Raw genomic sequence first — 21,394 nt, 5'->3', positions numbered from 1 at the left:
TTTCCTACAATATGCTGGAACCTGGTGGTTTCACATTTTCTCTTAAAATAGAATATGCACCTGCTGGTCCATTTTGCTCCCTGTGGTCAAAAAGATAGTGGTGTGGCCTCTGAGGGGGAGGAAAAGCCACGAGAAGTGGCGATTCCATCCCACCCAGGGCAGCCCGGGATCCTGGGGAAGTTCTGCCCTGCTCTTCCTGTGCCCAAGGGCCTGGGCCTGTGGCACCTTTGCTAGGAGGTTGGAACCTGCATTTCAGAATCTAAGAGGTCTGCGAAGGTGCATTCTTGTCTCACCGCTTGTTGAAAGGGGTCTGGGCTGCTCTGCCTGCCTGTTTGATACCTGCTAACTCACTCACGCTGATGGAAGTAAGTTCACTCAGCACCTTCACATTTCCCGTCAACCAAGTGTTTGGTGCCCACCATACTGATGTTCTTGTAGCCTGGATGTTGAATCCTGTAGATCCTTGGAGGGGTGACATAGGGATGGACTGAGCTGAGGTACCACACGAACCTGGCTTTGAGTCCCTCCTGTGTTTCTTTGTTCCATTACTGGGACCTTGGGCAAGTGGCTTAATTTCCTTGTGCCTTCGTTTCCTCATCTGTAAAATGGGGTTAATAATTTCTACCTTGTAGTGTGGTTTGCAAATTAGAAATAGTATAATGTAGGGTTCAAGGGAGCTCCCCACGTTGAAGCCCTCTTTCCTGCCTGAGTTCTGAACCTATGGAGAGAGACGGGAGGAGGAAGATGGGTGGAGATAAAGAGGTGACATTTGTTCCTGGTGGAGGCTGATGTTAGAGAATGTGGCTGAACCGTGGGCATTGTAATCCTGAACTGAGGATTGGACAGTTAGGGCGACTCACCTCCCCCAGTCACAGGTAGAATTGGAAAGCTGCGGCCTCTCCTGGGGGCAGCCCCCATCCTCCAAGGGGCAGCCAGCAGGGTGAAATGATGACTCTGTGTGGGAAAAGGCGAGGCCGGGCTATGCATGTCCAAGTACTCCTCCACTCCTGGGTGGTATAGACACCACCAGGTGTAGACACCAGCAGAGTTACATAGGTGGAGCTCCCTCCATGGATGGTAACATCAGGAGTGGGCTAGAGGAGTCCCCCACTGACAGTGAATAATAAGTGCTGAGCCCAGGGCCTGGCCTGTGGTGGGGGGTTGACAAATGGCACCTATTGGTATGCAGTTGATAAGGACAGCAGGGCATTGAGGTTAGGCAGTGAGGCCTGTCAACTCTGTGTTGTTCTCTTCGAGCATGGGAGTGATTAGCCAGATTGAGATAATGATTAGCGGTGGACCTCAAGGCTGTGTTCTAACTATAACGGAATTGCAGTTCACAAGGAGCAGAGGTACTGCCTGCCTAATGGCCTGAGCTGGGAGAACCTTTTCCGCCTCCTCCTGGTTCCCCGTACGGCCCCTCATCTCCCCTTCCCATCACCACCTTTAGGAAGCCTTTGCCAGGAACTCTTACCATCTCTCCCATGTCTCCCTGCCCCCATCCAAGTGTTACCTTCTTCTTCTGAGCTTCTGCAATTCTATTCTGTTGAACTCAACCTCGAACCCATCCTACTTTATACCACGTTCTAGTTTCCTGGGGGTGGTCTGCTTGTCTTGGCCTAGGGAGCCTCTCAAGGGTGAGGAGAGCATCTGGGGGTCCACTCATAGCTAGACCCACACACAGCTGCGAGAGACTGCCATTTGTTGAATTAATGCATTAGTGAAACGTTATTCTTTCAAAAGCCCGCTTTTCCTGGAGAAAGGACTATTACGGATTTCGTGTGGGGCTCTGGGTGTGCACCCAGAAGACAGAAAAGAATCCCTAATTTGGTGGCACAGTACAGGAGAGTTAAAGCTTGTCACCAAATTTCCAAAGGAGTCAAGAGCCTAATGTAATAACCTTGGACTTCCCGGTGGTAGGTTTTTGGGCTCTTTAAAGGTAGTAACCACAGTTTTTTGTGTCTTGAGAGTCTTGGGGAAACTTGGTTGGTGTTGCAGGAATATAAGCAGGAACACCTACTCAGGCAAGAACTGTGGGGGCCGTGAGTGTTTCTTATAGCTGGTATAAATAGCTCGTCTTTAAGTTCCCTGCTCATTTGTTTGGAATGTAAATATTTGCATTAAAAACATAAAATATGTTCTGGCGTGTATTTATAGGGACCATAATTTCCAAACCCAAAATCAGACTATTGGTCTACAGAGGATTGTTTCCTCTGATTTGTGAACCTGTTTATATAAAGAGTCTTCCAAATGTACACACACAGAAAGGTATGTGCTTTGCGCACCTCAGGGATCTCAGGATTACGAGAAAGCAGGGCAGCCCCAGGGAATCCGGGCCAAGCGGTGGTGTTTCCCAGCCTGCACTTCTGATCGTGGCATCTGTTAAGTTGCAGACACGCCGGAAGGGCAGAGTTTTGGCTGAGGTCCCGTGGGATTGTCTGGCTCCTCTGTCCTCAGTTTCCTGGACATCCAGGTTGGGGGTTGGCCGAAGCTGGCTCATCTCTGGGTCATGTAACCAGATGCTTGATTTCAGAATTGCTGTTGCTTTAGGAAGATGTTGAGAAGAATGGGGGAACTGTGTCCTCTCTATGGTCTGGTGGTGGGAGCAGGAAGTTCTCGTTTCTGGTTCAAGGTTGAACCCTGAGGGCTTTTGTAGGATTTCTTCCTCCATCAGATTCTTGGGGGCAGTTTAGCTTTTTAATTTTCCTATGAAGAACAGCCCAGATTTGTCAGACACTTGCTGGAGGCAGAATATCACCACTTCTCTGGTCTCCGCCCTCTTCTCTGGAGTGAGAGACTGGGGGCTGCGTCAGGCTGGGCCAGGGCCTCTGCTCCTGGCATTGTGTGTGTGTTTGTGTGTAGGGGGGAGTAGTTCTCAAAACTCTCCGTGGCAGCCCTCAGTGGGCCCAGAGTCTCTGTCTCCCAGAGTCTCAGCAAATGGAGAGTGGAGATCATCTGGTCTGTTGGAGACGGCCAATCTGGTCGAACAGCCTGCCCCAAATCCAGGCTCGACCCCACCTGGCAACCCTGTCTGTCATCACTGGGTGAAAGGCAAATGACAGTAGAGCCAGTAGGGTCCTGGCAGGGCCTGGGCCCCCCAGCTCTGGCCTCTGCTTGGCTGGGACCAGGGCCTCCACTGTCCTCGCTTCGAAGCCAGGCCAGGGCCCTTCCCTCGGGCGGGGCCCGCTCCTCCTCTGCCCACTACGCACTGTTGCCTCAGGACAGGGACTCAGTGGAGGTAGCAGGAATCCTTCCTTCTTGCCTTCTCCATCTCCATCTTGCAAAGGGCGTGGCCTCCTGGCTCTGGGAGAGTCAGGCATGTCTGCTTGGGAAGCTTTCCTTCCTTGGGGTCCTGGGATGCTGAGCCCCACCCAGGAGAGGAAGTGAAGGTGGTCCGAGGGGAGAGGAGTGGAGAGCCGTGTTCTGGCTCCCACGCTGCCCCTGAGGTGCCATCCAGTATTAAGCATGGAACTTCCCCTGTTTGGTCCTTCCTGTGACCCATCAGTGAACCTTCCTTGTCTGAAAGAAACATTGTCTGGGCTTAGAAATGAATTGAGGAAGGACCGCTTTCCTGTGTGCCTTGGTGCTCTTGAACTGTGGGAAACTCACGATTGCTTTTTCTGTGGTCATCTTCAGCCTGACTCTCCCTTATTCTCTGTCCCAATTCTTAAAGATAGTATGTTCCAGAAAGGCCCCGTCCAACCCCACATCAGGCCAGTAATCCAAGAGCACTGTTTTGAAAGTCGGAGGAAGTGGCTGTGTTCAGGACATGCTGAACTTGCCTAAGAAAGTTCTCAGTTGGAATAAATGAGAGGATGAAAGGATGCTCCGATTAATGAGAGCAGGATCAGCCTGCCATTTGTGTCCTAAGTTTGAAAAGCTATTTATACTTGCTCTATAGCCGTTTCTGTGAGAAATTAGATATGGAAAGATGTACAAAAGAGAAGAATCGGAGCTTGGCAAATGTGACCTCCTCATCAGAAATACCTTCCTGGGCAAAAAAAAAAAAGAAACTCATGTGCCCACAGGTCGACAATTGAAAATCCACGGATCCTTTGCATTGTACACAATTTGGCTCAGGGAATAAAATGATGTATTAAAAAGTAGATGAAACTCTGGTTGCCATTTGGGTGGTAGAAAATAAATTTGCCTTTGGTTGTTAAAACTGAAAACAAATCGATAGAAAAATGCAGGCCTGCCCACTTTTGAGTCAGGAGTTTTTTTGGTTTATGGAAGAAGGAAAAGATTTGCCCACTTGAAAATCAGCTTTGTACCTTTGGACCAGTTATGAAGCTGCACAACTGTTTAGGGAGATGTGCGTGTATGTGTGTTTGTATTGATATATATACATTTATTTTACAAAGTTCTCACCTGGTTTGTTTTTACAAATCATCTGCGGGGGAAGAGGGAGAATCCCCCTCTGCCCCTTCCCTTAACGTTCTTATGGCTGGCCAAATAATTAACAAGACAGGTTAGCAGGAGAAAATAATATTTAGTTTAATAACATGCATACATGGGAGAAAGCAGGGACACTGCGTTTCTCAACACAATAGCAGAAATTCTCGTCTTAAATACCATGTTCAGCCAATGACAAAGGAGGATGTTGGGGGTGGGGGGAGTCAGTTACAGGAGATTGCCACTAAAGCACAGTAAACAAGAGTAAGGTTATTATGCAGATTTAAGGCCTCACCTTCCACATTGATAAGTTTCTAGAAATGAGGTCATATTCCCCCCCCCCCCCCCCCCCCCGGGAGATACCTTTACAAATGGAGATTTCCTTTATAAATGTAAATGTTTGTCTGGCAACTCCTCACAGAGAGAATGTGGCCAGAGAGACAGAATTTCTGATAAGATGGGCTTGTTGGTGCCTTTCCTATTGTAACATCTATTTTACATTATATTATAGCCATCAGATGGAAGATCTGTTCCAGGAAGAAGTTACTGTGTCAAATTCTTTAAGCAGTTAGTGGGGGAGGTCAAATGTCCATCAGAGAAAACAATCAAGGTAAAGAGATATATTTCAGGGTGGCCAAATCTTGATCTCCCACACATCCAACAGACATTTTTTTTGCCCATTCAATGTATTCTTTTTTTAAACAGCTCTGTTGAGATATAATTCACATACCATACCATTCACTCATTTAAAGTATACAATTCAGTAGTTTTTAGTATATTCACAGATATGTGCAACCAGCACAGCATTCAATTTTAGAACATTTCATTATATCAAAAAGAAGTCCTGTACCCTTTAGCTATCAGCCCCCTATCTCCCCATTTACCCGCTTCCCTCTAGCCCTAAGCGACCAGGAATCTACTTTCTATCTCTATTGATTTCTCTATTCTTGACTTGCATATGAATGGAATCATATAATATGTGGTTTTGTGTGACTGCCTTCTTTCACTTGGCATGATGTTTTCACGGTTCATCCATGTTGTAGCAGGTGTCAGTATTTCATTGCTTTTTATGGCTGAATAACGTTGTATTGTATGGATGGACCACATTTCATTTATCCATTCATCTGTTGATGGACATTTGGGTTGTCTCCATCTTTTGGCTCTTAGGCATAATGCTGCTGTAGACATTCATGTACAAGTTTTTGTGTGGATGCATGTTTGCATTTCTAAGGTTATATTTTATGAGATATTTTTACTTGCTCTTAATAATTAAAATTCATTTATTTTTTTACATGAGCTGTTCTCGGCCCTGGAGAAGGCTTGATTCTCAGATGGGGTTCTGATCCCCCTCTGAATTGTCTGAATTTTAGAGCTTGGAAAGGCCTTCAGGGAAACATAGTGCAGCCCCATTTTGTAGACGGGGAAGCTGAGGCCCAGAGAGGCCTCAGAGAGTCACGATTGAATCTGGGTTTTCGGAGTCAGTCCAGTTACCCTGAACGTTCTCTCTAAGCTCTTAGTAAAACCCCAGGTCGCCCTATTGACTGGCTCGGGGCAGTAAATGAAGACTGGTTGGGTGGACAGATGGTGACCGCCTTGGCCGCGCCCACTGTGCTGACCCCCTTTATCTAACAAAGGCTGGAGAACGTCTCATCCTCCCCCAGCTGCCAAACAGGAATTGCAACTTGTGGCGCCAGCGCCTTTCTAGCTCTTTCTCCCCTGCGGCAATGGGAGGCCAACGCTTATCCGGGGAATAATTAAATTAGGAACCGATTCAAAGAATGAAATTTTATCTGATGTGGCCGAGACCATAAACAAGGGGCTGTGATTGTGACTCCAGGATACATTATGAAGTTGTTTTTTAAAGAATTATGCTCGACAAAAGCATCGAAGGAAACGTGCAGGTGCCGGCAGGGAGATCTCCTGGGGTGGGCGTCCTGCATGGGCGGGGCGAGCATCCCAGAGTGTTTAGCTGTGTCCCCAGACTAGCTTCTCAACCACTTTGTTTCTAGGTATCATCTGAGTTCTGATAGAAGTGTTTTGTGGTCGGAATGTTCTCGATGCTTAGGAAAGTTCATCTGTTAAATCCTCATGGGTACATTTCATGTTGTTATCACTGACATCATAATGCACCTCTACAACTGTAATAAGAAGTCAACTTTGCCGGGATCTCCTTGACTATAAGTGCAGGGTGCCGCACCAGAACCCCTAAGGAGCTTTTAGAAGGAAATACGCATACTCCAGGGCTACATCAGTTCTTCATGGTGTGCCTTGGGCTTGTGGGTGTGTGTGCGTGCATGTGCATGCGTGGGCACTGGTGTGTTAAGCTCCTTAGCTGGGAACCACTGATGGAACTTAGCAGTGATTATAACCATTCTCCTGAGGGGAGTTCCCAGTTCCTCCATGGCAAAGATGGGGGACAGACAATCTCACAGTGGTCTCAGGAATGAGCCTCTTTCGTCCTCAATCTGTGTTGGGATTTCGACTATGACTCTGGGTTTCTTGACCAATTTCCCTGGATGTAACTAACATACATTTTCCATCACTTTGCAGCATCTGTGGGAATTTAGGTCTGTTTTTCTTCTCTCCATGAATGGCCCACCCTCGTCTCCACAGGGGCCCAGCCAGAGGCCCAGGAGTCTCCTTTGGCACTTAGCTGGTCAGGGCAGAAATTACGTCCTTTCCATCTCTGCCACTAGAAGGTTGTTTGTCCTTTTAGGACAGGGAGTGTGTCTTATTCAAGGTTATATCCCTAGGGCCTAGCCCTTGGGAAAGAATGATTGGATGGATGGATGGATGGATGGACAGATAGATGGGCGTGGACAAGTGGATGAAGGGAAGAAAGGCAGGAGCAGGCACGTGTACACTGGATAATTGAAAACCTTGACCCATAGTGCAGGGATAGCAAGGGTCTTACTGGTCTTCTGGTTAATTTTCCTATCCTGCTCGCCCCTCTTTTTGAGCTGGGGAGACGGGCACTGCAAAGGTGAAGTGACTTGCCCCTGATCCTTCCGTTTCATTAATGAAGAACATTTGGGAGCCTGACCCTTCAACTTCTCCAGCTCTTCTTACTCAGGCTCTGTACCTCCCTTAAGAGTCACCCTCCAGTGGTTGAGGACCTGCCATGAGCCTGATGCTGTCCTAGGAGCTGGAATTCCATCAGTAACTAGACGGACAGGGTCCCTGTGCTCAGAGTGTGTATGCTCACAGGGAGAGACAGACAGTGCACAAGTTCACAAATATCAGAGAACAGATAGTAATTAGAGCCGTGCGATCAGGAGTGACTGGCTGTGTGATCGGGGAAGGCCTTTCCAAGGAGGTGACATCCAAGCTGATCCTTGAATGACAGGGAGGCACTGCTGCCTGAAGCTCAGGAAGAGCATCCCAGGCAGAGGGAACAGCCAGTGCCAAGGACCCAAGAGGGGACCAGTTGATGAGATGGGATCAGTCATCCTTGGGAGAGCCGGTCAGAGGACTTGGTTTATGGCACACTTGGGTTGACGTCCATTCTTTTCTGTTTTACATCCTCCAAACGATCATTTCCATCTCCACCTTCTCACTGTCTTGTCTGTGGGTGAAGGACACTTGTCCAGTGCGGGCTGGCCCGCAGCTGCTGCAGTTTCAGAAAACAGGGCTGGAGAGAACAAAAACCCCATCCTCCTTGTCCGTTCACTTTGGTTTGGCTTGTGAGCAGGAGTTATTTTTATGTAAGCATGTACTTGAGGGGGGAAGTCTTGGGGTGGGCAGCTGAAGCCACACTCCTAAAAACAAGACTGAAATAGTGCTGTGAAATCCCAAGGGTGAGCATGCAGCTGACAAACTTGAATTCGGTGACAATTCCAAGCAGTCAGGTTCTGGGAAAGGGGACCTTTTGGAGAGGGACTAGGGCATAGCAAACATATGCTGGTGTGGCCCCTTCCTTGAGCTTTGCTCTCCTGCTCTGGCCTTGACCAAGCCCTCCCTAAGGACTTGACTTCTTCCTGAGCCCTCAGGTGGAGATTCCTCCTCCCTCCCCATTGCTACCCCCAGATGTTTCTCCCCCATCATCTGCGAGAACCTCAGCTCTTTGAGGGCCCTGCCATTCATTGTCCCTTTCTTGCAATCATCTTCCTACCACCTAGGTAGTGGACCCCAGAGTGCCTCCCCACCCCAGGTCCTGCCATCACTCAGGTACCCGTGGTCCCTGTGGGAACAGCCCATTGGGCGCTTTGGCTTCCGGGGTCCTCTACCTTCTCTCTCCTTCAGGATACTCTGGACCTTGTCTGCACCTGGACTGCTCCATACAACATATAGTCAGTCCATGCTAATAACATGGTAATGACAGCCTTTCCTTCATGGGGACCATGCCCAAGGACCAACTGGTCGACCTGACACATAGTAGGGCCTCAACAGATCACTTCCATCAATTATTTTCATAAACTTTAAATCTCTCGCTGTTCCTCCCTGGAAATCCTTAAAGGTGTAACATTGTGAAGTTTTCCTAATAAATGTTTATCAGTAGTTGTAGCAATGTATATCTCTTTTTTATGATGTTTATGATTGATTTTTTTTTTTTTTTTTTTTTTGGTGAGGAAGATTAGCCCTGAGCTAACATCTGTTGCCAATCTTCCTCTTCTTGCTGAGAAAGATTGGCCCTGGGCTAACATCTGTGACCCTCTTCTTCTGCTTTATATGTGGGATGCCTGCCACAGCATGGCTTGATGAGTGGTGCATAGGTCCACGCCTGGGATCTGAACCCGCCAACTGGAGCACGTGAGCCAAACTGGAGCACGTGAACTTAACCACTGCACCACCGGGCCGGCCCCTATGATTGATTTTTAAACTGTGGACAAAATATAAATTTCTCTGTTTTAATAAATGGAGAAATAAGAGAAACAATTTTTTTTTTCTGAATTGCTTGATTTAGAATCATTCCAGATGTTCACTCAGCATCTCTTCCCAAGTCTGTATGGGACCACGCCACCTGGAAACTGTGACTGTACTGACATGTTGAAAACTTGCCAAGAGGAGAGTCCCCTTAATCTTTTGGCACTCTTAGATGCTGCCTCATAATTTTATTTCAGCTTTTTATTTTCAAATAATTTTAGAATCACAAGAAGTTGCAAAAATAGTACAGAGTTCCTGTGTACTCTTTAACCGGCTTCCCACAATGATAACATCTTACAAAACCATAGAACATTATCAAAACCAGGAAACTGACACTAGTACCATACCATTTACTAAGCTACAGACCTTATTCCACTTAATTTTATTAAACGTAGGAATCGGCAGCACTTTGGAAATATTTTAGAATTTCATAAACTTCAGTGTTGTGATTTATCTTTTAGATCCCTTCCAACTGGCCATCATTTAAAATTAGTTTCCATGGGGTCGGCAAATACTGGAAGACCCGTGATTTATGCATTTCACGTCTTCAATGTGCCCACGTGGTGCTTAGTGGGTGCTTTGTCCCTGGTGTGTGCACACAGATAACCTTCTTCCCCAGATCTGAGAGCTTCTTGGAGGAACTGCAGAGAACAATTTGGTGTAACAGAACAGAGGACAGGAAATTGGGAAACCTGAGTTCTGATAATAGTAACCAACATTTGAGTACTTGCACTAGCCTTTATCTACGTTATTTCATTTATTCTCAGCATCCTGATTGACATCCCTATTTTACAGAGGTGAAAACTGAGGCTAGAGAGGGTCACCCTACCCAAGTTCTGGCAGCTCATGAGTGGTGGAGTTGGGACTTGAATCCAGGCAGTCTGACTTCAGAGGCTGCTGGCTCAGACCTTTTAGGGCTGCCCTTCTTGGTTCAGGCTGGTACCCTTCTGGTCCCAGTTCTTACTAACTGCTCTGTGTCCTGGGGCTGCTCACTTGACTCCTCTGAGCCTCTTTCCTCACCTCAACACAAGGGGCTTGGCTGAGAAGGTCTGTCACGTCCCTCCCTTTTCTGAGTGCCGTCGGCTTTACTGGTGAAAACAGTTACACCACTAGCGGCAGAAACGCTCAAAGATCCAAGTGAAATTTCTACCCCATCCTTTGAAGGTGCTTTTAAGGTTGGGAAAAGTTTTGCTGCCTACTTTGGTTTGATGGGAGCCTCACTTCCAATTGAATTATGCTCTGGTGTATTTTAATTAAACCATCTACAAACTGATTTCTTAAAGATGCAAAATCCCCATGCAGCGGGCTGTGTCTGAACCCCCACGCTCAGCTCTGGTCGGAATGCTGCTCTCATAATAACCAGGCGGTGTTGTGAGTCTGCTCGCTGTCAGCCTCATGGGCATCATTAATTGTGCCATGCCACCAGAACGAGATGCGAGGGCATTATTGGCAGATACTTAATTGATTTTTGCGTTCTCCACAAAGGATGGTTAGGATTAAGCTTGTTTGTAAATGGTGTTTAAATTGCGCAGTCCTGGGGGTGGGTTGCAAAAACCGAGCAGGGCACTCGTCAATGGTCTGAATTTTCTTTTCAGGTTGTGGAATGAGCCCATCATTCAACTCAGGTAAAGATGTTCCCATTAAAGGGCTGGGAGAGGGTGAGCTTCAGATCGTAAATTTCACCACCGGGGCCTCCGCTTGAGCTCTTATGAGATGGCTGGACTCTGGATGAACGTGTAATCACATTAGCGTGATAAATTAAAGGGCCCCATATTTTTTAAATCGTCAGGCAGAGCTGCATTAGAGAAGATACTGTTGTGGATCAGAGTTGTGATAAACGGACTCATGGAAACTGCCTTTGGTAACTTCACTCCTGGTATAGAATGCGTGATGCTGATTCGAAGATGCACCTGGAAAGGTCCCTCCTCAAACCTGTGATGAGCTTAAACTCGAGGCGTAATGCTGTTTTCTAAGTATTTGTTCTTTGGCTGTTACATATACCAGGAATAAGAGAAGCTCTCTGGATATAATTTCTCTCCTTTTAATCCTGTTTATGTAAGTCTTTAGGTATCTCCAGAACCAGCTATGTAATTTTCAGGGCCTAGTGCAACATGAAAATGTGAGCCCCTTATTAAAAACTTATTAAGAATTTTAAAACGGGGACAGCAGAGCATTAGACCAAGTGCAGGGCCCTTCTGAGTGCCGGGCCCTGTGTGACTGCTCGGGTCAGAGCCCGTGGAGCCGGCCCTGGGTAACTTGTATGATGCTCATCCTAGACCAGCTTGATTGATGGCACCTTGTGTGAACAATGGAGGGCAGGGCTGCAGCTGCGACGCTGATGTGCTCTGAGGGGTCTGGCAGGGTGCTTGGCCCCATACGTGCTTAGGAGAGACATGCAGAGCTGAACTGGCTCCTGGATCGTCCTGGGCTGCTGGCTTTCTCAGGTTCCAAGCATCAGGAATCTGGAAAAATCTACCTCTGTGCTCTTTAGAATGGACAGGCACAAGGACCGAAATTCTCTAATGAAACTCACTGTCTGATAGCTCAGCTTAGAGAAGAGAAAAACTCAAGACAGAACCTGTCTAGATTGTGTATGTGTGTGTGTGTGCGCTTGTGTGTGTGTAAACCTCAAGTCCTGGTGGTTTTTCACTGCAGAATATAAAAGGCTGACACACGGTGATTATCCAGCACCTCTCAATGGTTAGCTTGTATTTCTCTTTGTGGCTCCGTGTCTCAGTCCCTAGAGCGGCTGCCCCTCCTCTCTCAGCTTTTCATCTCTGGGGTCCACTGCTTGCCTACTCCTCTGCCCTCCCCACTGAGTGAGGCCCCTGGAGAGAGTCCAGGATTTCAGGGCCACTATAGGTCACGCTAGGCGTTTCCCAATCACAGAATAGCCAGTGTGCAAAGTCAGAGGGGTGGCACGGTGCATCTTGGCGAGGAAACAGACTCCAGCTCCTGGAGTGTCCCTCCTCTGGAGCAAGTGGCTGCAGGGCTTGGAGGGGCTGGTTCGCCTTTGTGTAAAGTCTTTGTTCTCTCCCAGCACGGTCAGCCGGGACTTGTGCAGGCTCAGTGGGTGCCTTTTTCTCTTAGGAGCCAGTGGAGAAGCAGAAACTAGCCTCTGAGGCTGGCCGCCAGAGAGGGGAGCTTCCAGTGAAGGAGGGCCCGGCCTTTTGAGGTTTTAAATTGGAGCTGGAGATCTTGAATGAGGATTAAAGTTATTTTTTATTGGGAGGGTGTGCGGGGGTTGATGCTCTGCTCAGAATCCATAAGGCAAGCTGCCCAAGTCAGATCTCTTCAGAGCTTCGTCTCTGGGGAGTTACTGAGTACCGTCGCTGAATTTTCCTCCTTTTGTCCTCAGTTTGTACAGAGGTCCTTGGAGATGTGAGCTCAAAGGGAACCGGGTCGCTGTGCTCTCTTTTCATTGTTGCAAGTTGATGGGTCTGAATGGGGCTGTGAGCTTGAAGAACGCAAGCAAGCTTCTTTATGCCTCCTGGCTGGGGAGAGAGAGCAAGTCGGGAATCCGGCCGTCCTGGAGGCCACAGCTGCCCCGCTGGAGTCGAGACCATGAAGGGAAGCCTGTGTGGTACCTGGCTGTCTGGAATTAGATGCTCCCTTTCAAGGGCATGCTCAGCCAGCACTTCACTTATCCAGTAAATAACGAGTATGGCACCTTCACGTGCAAGCACGAGCTGGTTTTATCTATTTTCCCTGTTAAGACATCCACAATCATTGTTTTTATTTTGGAACGAAAAAATAATAGGAAAAAACCCCACAATATTTTTATTCCCTGGTGTGGGAGTCTGAGATAAATAATACATCTGGTTTAAAGCTACGGGGGGAAAATGTCGATGCATAAACAAAAAAAGAGAGAGAGAGAGAAACATGACGAGTGTGCCAGGACAGTCTTTCCCTCTGCAAAGCCTCATCAGCTCCAAAGGGGCAGGGGGCTTGTCAGTCTTGTCTGCCCACTGTGCCGTGTGCCTAGCACAACCACAGCTAGCGGGATCTGTTAATGGGTGAATCAGTCAGGTCCTAGAGTCCTATTAGAGCCTGTGAGTTGGCATTCTTGGACAATGGCCTCAAATGGAAGGAAACTATAAAGATATAAGAAAATAATACTATCGTCTTTGTGATGTTGTGGTCAGTACTTCACATAACTTGGTCAATCTCCCCTCCAGCCCTGAGAGGTAGATGACATGATACCTGGTTATAGAGGGGCAGATCAAGCACAGAGAGGTTCGGTGCTTGCCCAGGGTCAACCAGCTGGCAGTGGCTGGGCTGAGATTTGATTCAAGACTTGCCCCATGGCTGTCCTCCACTCTTTCTACACGAGATGTCAGGGAGAGAGAGAAATAACATTTATGGACAGCCAGGTGTTTGAGATACCTTGGTGTCCCCACTCAGTGAGCCCTGGCCCCAGAGGACACAGAGAAGGAAATCAGCACTGGTTGCTGGGGAGTCAGTGGTGGCTGAGACATGCCCAGGCCCCCTGGAGGGGCAGAGTCTTTAGTGTCGGGGAAGCGACACTGGTGGTCGTGGTGAGCACGAAGGTGGGGCTGCACCAACCCCAGTGAGGTGCTGGGACCTGGGATTCTCTCTCTTTCAGTTTCAGAATGTCTGGAATCCTTCTTCTTGGAGACTGGATTGATTCCACAGCCGCCCACTCCCACCACGCCAACCCCCAGCATTGTGCCCCTGCGGTCGGGGTGGCCCACACTGTTAAGTGCCTCCTGCCCCCTGCCTGGAGGGGAGCTGGGCTTCCTCAGGGGACATTTAGGGTTCCTGAGATTTATTTATTTGCTTTCTCTATTGGGAGATTTGAGAAACTGAGGAAACTTTCTAAGGCTGCAGTGTGAGTATTCAGTGTCTTTCCCTCCCTGGGGGTCCTGGCCCCCTTAGATGGGAAGTGAGAAGAACCTGGGATCCAATAGCCAGTTACCTTCCCTGGGGGTGCAGCAGGAAGGCCTGGACTTGCTGTGGATCAAGCAGCTTCTGCCGCAGAAAGTCTTCTATGGAAAGAGGCTAAAAGAATACGTAACACAGCCCTGGTAAAGCCCCTGCCTCGGACCTCCCCCCTGCCCAGTGTACCTGGCCTGTAGGTGGCCGCCAGGCTGAGCAGGCTCCCTCATGCGGCCAGGGAGGGCCTGGGGCTTGCAGCCTCCTGGCCAAGTCCACCCCGGGAGACGCCATTTTAGACCCTGGAAACCCATCGAACCTGGCAACTGGAGGTTATTAGCTGTCTGTCTGTGAGCTGGGTCGTAAAATAAGCCCTAAGTGGTATGAGCCCTGTTAACCATTCTAAAATGCACGAACAGGGCCGGCTCCGTGGCTTGGCGGTTAAGTGCGCGCGCTCTGATGCTGGCGGCCCGGGTTCGGATCCCGGGCACGCCCCAAGGCACCACTTCTCCGTCCAACCCGGGGCTGAGTCCCACGTATAGCAACTAGAAGGAGGCGAACCTATGGCATACAACTATCTACTGGGGCTTTGGGGGGAAAAAAATGAATAAATAAAATCTTTAAAATGCACGAACAGAGGAGGCTTTGGTTTGGCACCTCTGAAAGGAAACGGGTGTGGATCTGATGGAAGAACATTCACCTTCGTGGTCCAGGCGAGAGGGCTGGATTGCATTGGTGCATTCGTGCTGTATCAAATTGCCCGCATGCCCTTTGCTTCTCTCTGGTTTCTTACAGGGCAGAAACTTAACACCACTGCTTCTAGCTTTCTTTTATTAGGAACTTTTTTTTCTTAGAGTATAACATACGTACATTAGAGAGCACCTACCTTACATGTACAGCTCAATGGATTTGCACAAACAGAACTCACCTGTGCAGCCAGCACCTAGGTCAAGTATACGGAAAGCATCCCAGAAACCCCCGGTTCCGTTCCGCTCATTAACCACCCCCAACCCCAGCTGGGGGAAACCACCATCCGGACCTCCACAGCCTCCGCTGGTTTTGCCGGTTCTTTGTACTTTGTGTAAATGGAACTATATAGTACGTTCTCTTTGTGTCTGGTTTCTTGTGCTCGATGCTGTGTTTGTGAGCTTCTTCCCTGGTGTTGCTTGTAGCTGTAGTTTATTCATTTTCATAGCTGCATTGTAGTCAGCCATCCGGCTGTGGAGAGACACTGCAATTTCCAGGTTTTGGCTTCACAGAGCTCCGAGCAGCCTTGTGCATAAGCCTGTGGATGCGTTTGTGTTGAGCACAAACCTGGGAGCAGAATTGCTGGTCTCTGGGAATGAGTGTGCTCAGCTGCACTAGATGCTGCCCGTTTTCCAAGCAATCGTACCAAATACAGTTCCCACCAGCAGTGTTATGAGTCACCTGGAAAAACCGTGCCATGGTACTGACCCCCCTGTGCCCCCTGCCCAAAAAAGGAAAGACCCCAGGGGATAACAGCTGACCCTTTTACAGGTTTATGTTGAATGGATGAGCTGGGAACCGAGCAGAGAGAAGGTCCTTATGATACTCCAGAAAGATGCCCCAGTCCCTGCTGGGGTTCTGCACCGCATGGTCACGCTTCACTGGAAACCAGTCTTTGTGCCTCAACTTGGGGATGGGGATTTGTTGGTCTCTGGGAAGAGCCCAGAATCCAGCATTTTAGTCACCACCCTTGGGGTGTCTGCTTGCACTGAAGTAAAGCCTCCAGGCTGGGCAGTGAGATGAAAGTGGCTGGCCGGGGTTCCTCTCTCTTGGAGGTGGGGGTGAAGGTGGCTGCCACCATTATGGCTTGGTCTGGAAAGATTTTATTTACAAATCAGTCCAGTCTCAGAACCAGCTGCTTCTGCACACTCCCTTCTTTTGTGCAGCCTGACCAGCCAGTCCCTTCCATCCTGTGTGCGAGGTGAGGAAGGAGCTTTTCCTTCCTCCAGGGCTGACGTTCAGTGTGAGTGGGGCTCCAAAGCAGCGGCAGCAGGCGGCTGGCATTTCCTGAGCGTCCCTGTGTGTTGACAGGAACGCTGAGCGCAGGCGTGCTGGTCTCTCTCTTACAGACAGGAAACTCAGGGGAGAGGGCACTGTCCCCGAGTGCAGAGCCCCTTGGGGCCAGCCCTGGCTGAGTTTCAAGGCCTACTCTCTGCTTTGGCTCCGTCAAATTCCTAACTCACAATAGTGGCGGTGGCTGGATAAGGCGACGTGGAAGGAAGGCAAAGCTGTGGCCATTAGCCTGAGCCTTAAAAGTCACCTGGATGGCTGCCCACTGCCTCGCTGGCTGTCAGAAGATCCGCTAGCTCTGGAGCAGGGCCTGGAGCTGTGTTTTATCTGGTGTCCACGGAGTCTTACATCAATTTTGGGCAACAGTGAGTTCCCAGTGCCTTTTGTTGGGAGGCCGGGTAAGAAGAGGAATGAAGGAAATAAGAAACAGACCTTGCCCTCAAGGAGCTCACGGCCCAAGCGGCCCTGTGTGGTGGAACTTTCTGCCGCGATGGAAATGCTCCGAGTCTGTGCTGGCTGTGTGGGAACACCAGCCACACGTGGGCAGTGAGCTCTTGAAATGGGACCAGTATGACTGAGCAACGGAAATTTTAAATTGCGTTTCCTTTTAATTAATTTAATTTAAAACAGATACTCAGTTCAGTGAGTGGAAGACTTTTAAGAATGTTTGGAGCAACTTGGGCATGTAACCCTCTGTGTTCAACTGTGCATTTTATGAAATCTAAATACAGATCAGGTACTTCTGATGAAAATTTAGCATCCAAATTGAGATGTGCTGTAAGTCTAAAATACACGATGGATTTTAAGACTTAGTGTGAAAAAAATAATGCAAACGATTTCATTAATAACTTTTATACTGGATACATATTGAAATGATAATATTTTGGATATATCAGTTGAATAAAATATATGAAATGAACTTCATCAGGAACATTTAAACTTGGGTATGTGGCTCACTTTCTCTCTCTGTTGGACACCACTGCTCTGAGGAATCTCCCTTTCTTGCTGGAATTTGACCCAGAGTGCCAGGGACTTGGAGGAGATGAGAGATGCCCCTGCTGTCCTCCATTGTTTCCTTCACCTGGGAGAAGGGTTTCTGGCTGATTACACACCGGGCCCTGCGCGTGGCCTCAAGGGAACCTTGTGCAATGAGGGGAAGTCCTCAGTGAGCTGTTCTAGGGCCCTGCCCTTCCTGTACCTTCTCTCCAGGTGATGCTTTTAGAAATGAGTGTCTGCTCTGATGCTCCAGGCTAGGAAGAAAGTACTAGAACATGCATGAGCATGTCTCACTCTGGGCTGCACCGCAGGCACACATGAGTGGGACATGAGCAGCCACCGGTCAGAGCGAGAACTCGCCTTGAAACTTAGATTTAATTTAAATCTGTACCCCGATGGGTAGAGAGCCACTCCAAACACTATGCTACAGAAATGTGGTTCAGAAGGTGAAATGGATTTCATTTCTGCCAGACGTTGGCCCCCACCGCTGTTTCTGGAGGGCCAGTGGGAGTGGGGGGAGGCCCGCGGAGGTGTGGTGGGTGGTGACTCAGGTGAGCACATTCATCTCTCAGCAGGTACTCTGGTTCAGCAGCTTGTCAGTTGTCCCCCTGCAGCACCTAGTCTGTCTGACACATTGTCTCCTCCTCTGTGGGACTCTGGATACCTCCCCCACTGGTCCCCCAGCCCTGCCAGGCAGGGGCCTTGTCTAGTTCACTGCGTGTCCCTAGCTCTACACTCGGGCCCGGCACATGGTAGGGGTTTAATGAACTTAGTTGAATGTTGGAGCATGCCTCCTTAATCTGAGGGTCAAATGTGGCCCTTGGGGGTAGGGGTCAAATATTGGCCTCCCTGAAATTATACTCCCGTTGGGTGGGCACTGAGGGCCTTGACGGGGGTGGTTAGGAGCCTCCCGTCTACGTTGTGCTTTATTCTAAAACTCTGTGTGCAGGTTTCTCCTCTTCTTCTAAAACCTGTTTCTTAGACGACACCATAACTGTTACATATTGAAAAGAGAAACCTTCCATCGGTGCAGAGCATTTCTCTCTCCGGGGCATTCCCTCGGCCGTCCTCTGTCCTCTGTCGTTTGCTCCTGACAGCACCCCAGGCGACGTTGCCCCAGAACACAGGTGGGGCCAGTGTCCAAAGTCGGAACAGCTGATGGAGGCACAGCAGGAACTCAGATTCAGGGGAACTCCCATCTTGGGGTGACTTATCCATGCTTATTATATCTCATATTTAAGGCACCCTAATGCGTAGATCCTGGTTGGTCGGTCCGGGGAAACAGGAAATGTCAAAGTCAAAGTGGGGAGAGAGAAGTCTGTGCCCTTCATCCGGGAGGATTGGGGCATGGCGGGCAGGATGGTCCTCTGTGCTCCGTGTCCTCAGCAGGAGCTCATGGAGGGGCACTGGGCCTGGTGTATCTGTCCTTTGCTCTGCCTCATCCATTGAAAGTCAGTGGCTGAAATGTCTACAGCATGAAACCATAAACTCTCGAGTCCTGTGGACCCACCATCTTTGGTCGTCTGGGAAATACTCGACTCCCCAGCCCGTTCAGCCTCCCCAGGCCATCGGCCCTGCCTACCGCTTGTGCACGTTTCTCCTTCCATAATCCCTGACCTTGATGTCGACATCAGCGTGGGGTGGTGGCACCCTGTGGCTTGCCAGAGGTCCTGGACTCCACCACCCCACATCCTCGAGGACCAGCCTGACCACCCTGCAGTGTTACACCGTTCATGCCACCCTAGCCCATTTTCATCCCTTCCGTGCACCGATGGGGTCCACAAACAGCAAGGATTAACTTGAACTTTGCCAGACTCTTACGTTTCCAGGATGTCTTTATGGTCTGTGTGGCCTTAATTTGTACTAGAGCTGAACTTGCAGAATTCAGTCGACCCCAGTTCTCCCTTTATTTAGGAGTGCCACGGGATATGGGAACTCAGATGGGATGTTGGTGTGTGGGAGTTTGCACTTTCACCTGGTGGAGCCAGAAGCTCAGACTTGCCACCTCCTTGGGCGGGGCCCTTGGGGCACGATGCTGGGCCGGATGTGTGTGCAGGGATGGGGGATGTCTCCCCACCTCTGAGGCAGAGTCCCGCCCTGACGGGTCGTGTCCCACTCTGCGCTGACTGCAGCTTAGCGCAGAAAGGGACGTGCTCAGACCTGTTCAGATACTTTCTTCCGAGCTGGGATTATCTCCTTGCTATGCCTTCTTTCTGTGCTTGGGGCCCCAAATACCATCAGCCCTAACGTTCTAGAAGAAAAATGATCCTGTTTTTATTGTTTGAATTTGTGTTTCTTATTAAAATGGAATGCTTTGCAGTTACAAGACACGACCTTATTTTAGAAATAACTGTTTTTCCTCTTTCCGATTTTTTTTTTTGTGTGTGTATAAGAGTAGGGATATCCAGGCAGGTAATAGGAAAGCAGAATTTTTTATAAGAGCATAGCGATTCTTTTCACAACAAACAGAAGACCTTAAAATGTATGTGTTTTGATCTTCTTTTTCTGGATTAGAATATGAAAGATCAGTTGTTGCCACAGACAGCGAAGTAATTCATTTCTGATGCATTTCAGTGAGCCATCCTTCTAGAAGAGGCCAGAATGAGACACGGAACTCGTGACACAGACCAGACCAGAGACATACCCGACGTGTTCTCCAGACACAGAGAACAGGTGGTGGTAGGAAGAATAGTTATGACGGTGATGAACATAGTGAGGACGGCTGCGACTGCTCAGGCACTCACGGGGCCGAGCTCCTTGCTCAGCGCTTTCTGTAGATTATTCCAGTTCCCTCAGCTGTCCAGTAGACTAGACATTTTCAGCATCATCCCGTTTTTCAGATGAGGAGCTGAGGCGGGCTTGGGGTCAGGCCGTGGAGCCAGGACGAGAACCGGGACCATCTAGATGACCATGTGCCCGGAGCCACCACCCTGCTCCTGGGGGTCAGCACGTGGACCCGCTCATGAGTGGAGACAGGTCCCCAGCACCCCTTGGCTCTGCTCTGACCCAGAGAAGGTGAGAACTGGAGGCAGCTGTTCCTGGAATGAGCCATATGCTCATTTTTTGCTTCAGTTATTTCACTAATTGAGGCAAAGGTTCTGGGAGTTTTGACATTAAGTATCTGGATAATTGCCTCAATGCATCATTTTCATTTTACTTGTTTAGACACAACCTTTAATGAAATTTGAAAACCCGACTCTACTTGGGGAAATGATATTAACTTATATTTCTAACTTTGTTTGCCCAAAGTGCTTGATGGCTTAGGCTTCCAGTTATAAGCTTAACTGCCCAACACAACATCCTCCAGCCGCCCTGTTGACAGTCGACCTTGGAGGACTTGAAAGTCAACCTTGATTTGGGGCAGATTGACCGTTCCTTACCTGGGAAATGAGGGCTTTAAACAAGATGGTCTCGCAGGTGCCTAGTTTTGGTTCAGAGGTTCTGTTCTGGTTCCTTGCATGCCCATCTGGATTGCAGGTCTTAGGAGGGCGGGACAGAAATTTGCCCTCTTCCACCTCCCTGAAGGCCTAGCATGATGACTGAACAGATCGGTCTGAACAAGTGGGGAAGATGTCAGCGTTTTCATCGAATGATGTGAATGTAAATTACTGGCCAGAAAATATCTGTAGAAGATAAATATCTAAGAGCTTCATGCTACCTTTGAAAAACGTTTCTAATTTCTTCTTTGAGATCCCCAAAGAGGATTTTAAAGAGGCTTGAAGTATGCTGCTTGTTATCGTCTGGGCTCATTGGCAGATCCTCCGGTGTAAGTACAGAATGTGGTGTTTGCGGTGCTGTTGTCATGTCACTTGGTATTGGGGCCTGCACGCCCAGCGATGCTCTGGAAGCCCAGCCAGTTACTCTGGGATGTGCAGACAGCTCCTCTGTTCCAGCTGCAAAGCCCCCTTTGGGTGGGTCAGATCCTAGCGGGGATGGGTGTGAATGGAGCAAAAGCAGGAGGCTGAACCGGTGGTATGTGCTCATACAAGTCCTGCTGTTCCCTGCGTGGTCTCAGAAAGCTGTGGGGAGAGCAGCAGGGGAACAAGGAGAGCAGCCTAGAGAAAGAGCTGCCCCCCCCCACCCTCCTGTGCTGACCCGCCCCTCAGGGACTGAAGTGATTAGCAGCCCAGGTAGGGGTGCCCCCCCAAATTGAAATGACTGACTCCCTCTCTTTTTTTAAACTATAAAGTGAACACGTTTGGCTATT

General features: G+C 49.0%; 1 protein-coding gene across 18 annotated transcripts in view; it reads left to right on the top strand.

Annotated features, from left to right (window-relative positions):
- CHST15 (carbohydrate sulfotransferase 15) overlaps window positions 1-21,394 on the top strand; it is an 80,061-nt gene that overhangs the window by 5,976 nt on the left and 52,691 nt on the right. For 8 of the 18 annotated variants that reach the window (XM_087432779.1, XM_087432778.1, XM_087432777.1 and 5 more), the window contains exon 1: window positions 11,048-20,953. The exons of 8 other annotated variants lie outside the window; for them this stretch is intronic. The gene's annotated coding sequence lies outside the window, so the exon portion shown is untranslated. Of the gene's footprint in view, window positions 1-11,047; window positions 20,954-21,394 lie in introns of those variants that run through there. 2 more of the 18 variants (XM_087432772.1, XM_087432776.1) reach the window with 2 other exon arrangements.

Source organism: Ceratotherium simum, chromosome 6 (assembly GCF_057802395.1).
Source record: "Ceratotherium simum simum isolate JZ-2026a chromosome 6, ASM5780239v1, whole genome shotgun sequence".
In the NCBI taxonomy this organism is placed as follows: domain Eukaryota; kingdom Metazoa; phylum Chordata; class Mammalia; order Perissodactyla; family Rhinocerotidae; genus Ceratotherium; species Ceratotherium simum.
The sequence above is the reverse complement of the archived record's forward strand: the minus strand, read 5'-3'. Positions and strand labels throughout refer to the sequence as shown.